Source organism: Ursus maritimus, unplaced genomic scaffold, assembly GCF_017311325.1.
Source record: "Ursus maritimus isolate PB19 unplaced genomic scaffold, ASM1731132v1 scaffold_3, whole genome shotgun sequence".
In the NCBI taxonomy this organism is placed as follows: Eukaryota; Metazoa; Chordata; class Mammalia; order Carnivora; family Ursidae; genus Ursus; species Ursus maritimus.
This window is the reverse complement of record NW_024425563.1, coordinates 23,310,623-23,313,452: the sequence shown is the minus strand read 5'-3', so window position 1 is coordinate 23,313,452 and position 2,830 is coordinate 23,310,623.

The following is a 2,830-nucleotide window of genomic DNA, read 5'->3' as shown; positions in this document are numbered from 1 at the left end:
GGTTCGCGGGGGGGGGGGGGGAGAGGAGGGTTGGGGGAGGAGTGCAAAGGGCAGGTTCTGATCAGGCCCATTAAATTCTAGCATATGGGGAGCTACGGTAAAGACAGTTGTAAACATGTCTTGAGTGCCTACTGTATGCCAGACTCAGGAGAAATGAAAGCAATAAGGAGCAAAAAGAGAACCCAGTGGGCAGACAGTGGCACAGAGGGACGAGGAGGCTCTCGGAGCTGCGGGAAGCACACAGAGGTGGCCCTTGGGGTCCCGATGCGCCTGCCATACCCTCCCCCACTCCTTCACCTCTGCAGGAGCTAAAATCCTTGTCCAGTCCCAGTGACGAATGAAGGGTTCCTTCCAGCATGATTTGTTTAAAGAGGGTGTTCTTGAAGCCCCCCAAACCCTCCCATAGCAAAAGGGTTGGGGAACTATAATGGCACATTTTTAGGAATCCTGACAGATCTGGGGAGGGGGAGGAATTTGGGGGGTGGTCTTCAATAAATCACAGGCTGGCCTGAGTCAGGACACCTGGAATTTGGTCCATGCCTTGTCACTCCAGCTGGGGACGAGTCACCAAAGCTCTCCAGCCTACCGCGTAGGGTTTCTGCGCTGTGTAGATGACATGACAGGTGGGACAGGAAAGGGAGAAGCACAGAAGCTAGGGCACCACAGGCAGGCCCATCTTTGCGAGGCTTTCCTGTCTTCAGCCACAGGGGTGATGACCCCTTCCTCCCATACCTCGTGCATGCTTCCTGCTGAGGGTTTATTTCATTTTATTTATTTATTCTTTTTTTTTTAAGATTTTATTTATTTATTTGACAGAGAGAGAGAGACAGCCAGCGAGAGAGGGAACACAGGCAAGGGGAGTGGGAGAGGAAGAAGCAGGCTCCCAGCGGAGGAGCCTGATGTGGGGCTCGATCCCAGGACCCCGGGATCACGCCCTGAGCTGAAGGCAGACGCTTAACGACTGAGCCACCCAGGCGCCCCTATTTGTTTATTCTAAGGGATCTCTACACCCAACATGGGGCTCAAACTCAGGAACCTGAGATCAAGAGTCTCGTGCTCTTCCGAATGAGTCCCCCAGGCGCCCTGCTGCTGAGTTTTATAAGATCACAGTTCACACTCATTTATATACAAATAGTTGTTGAAATAATACAGTATTTAATGAGGGTAAACAGAAAAGTGTGTGTGTGTGTGTGTGTGTGTGTGTGTGTGTTGTGGGGGGTGACTTTGTGATTGCTACATTGCCGGACCTTGCATCAAGCAGCTGGAAAGGCAGCCTCGGGGCCCTGTAAAACAGGCTAGATGGGAACCAAGTTGCCCCGGGGTCTGGTCGGCCTCCGGGCTTCCAAGCCGAGCTGAAGGGGGAGGTCGGTAAGTAGTCTAGAGTCTGGGGTCTGGTACGAAGGCTGGGCTCCGGGGGAGGAACAAAGCCATGTAGGAGGATTAACAAGGGTGTTGCGCTGGGAAACCAGAAACAGGGAGTCTAATGCTGAAGCTGGGTAGCCCTGGGCAAGCGTGTTCACTTCTCTGGGCCTCAGTTTTCGTATCTGCAAATCTGCATGCTGGACTCCATTTCTTAGGCCTGTTGTAAACAGCTTTGCTATTATACAAGCCCATAAATACATGTATCAGGTGGGAAGACACCCAGTCAAGTCATCCAGCCGCCACAATTACGTGCTTGAGCCAACACACCAACATAGGACATTTGGAAAACAAGTTTTATTTCATGAGCCAACTCGGGTCTGTGGATAGTGGCTAGCAGGAGTGCTGTGTTGACAAGAAATCTGAAGCCTTATCTGGGTACAGTAGGAGACAGGACGGTTTAGGGTTAAGAGCTAGATTCAGGGGGCGCCTGGATGGCTCAGTCGGTTAAGCGTCTGCCTTCCACTCAGGTCATGATCCCAGGCTCCTGGGTTCGAGACCCACATGGGGTTCTCTGCTTAGCGGGGAGCCTACTTCTCCATCTCCCTCTGCCTGCTGCTCCCCCTGCTTGTGCTCTCTCTCGCTGTCAAATAAATAAATAAAATTTTAAATAAAAATTTAAAAACATAAAGAAAAAGCTGGGCTCAGAGGCAGACACCCCTCTACTAACGAGCTGTGTGATTTGGGCAAATTACTCGATCTCTCCCAGCTCTGGGCTGGTTGTGATGATGGCTGAGATAAGGCCCCCAAAATCCTTGCATGGGATCTGGCACATCATCAGTGCTCCAGGAGGATGGCCAGGGCTGTCTCCGCTGGGCCTGGGAGGGTTCTGGAAGCACAGGGACATTATTTCCTTCCTCTCAACCCAGTGATCACGCTGGCTGTTCACTCTGTTTCTCCCAGGAAAGGTAATTAGGAATCTCATCAGGATAGAATCAAGTTAGAGGAGACAGCCACCCCCAAATCCTCACATAACAGCTAAATTGCTCCTTTCCTCTTCTTTTGATCTTGGAGGAGATTTATCATTTCCAGAAATGCCTTTGCGGCCCCACCCTCTGCCCCTTTCTCTGGCCAGACGGCAGGAGGCGGGTGGAAGTCGCCCGACTTCTGAGCCGGTCCCCAAGGGACTCAGTCCTCTCTGGGTACAGGTCTTCCTCCCGATCTGGCTCCCGATCCCGCTCCCCGGCCTGGGGAGGCGAGGGCGCAGCCAAGGTGATAATCGCGCCGCCGCCGCCCGGCCAGCTGATTCCCAGGCCCGCGCTAACTTGCTGGGTCTAGGGAGAGATTTCCACCTGCTCAGCAAATTTCCCTTTATTGTTGGTTTTGTCTGTTGGCTTTTCTCCCCTTTCTCTTTTTCCTTTCTTCCCTTGAGTCAGCAACACGGAGTCCAGGAAGGGGGAGAGACACGCCC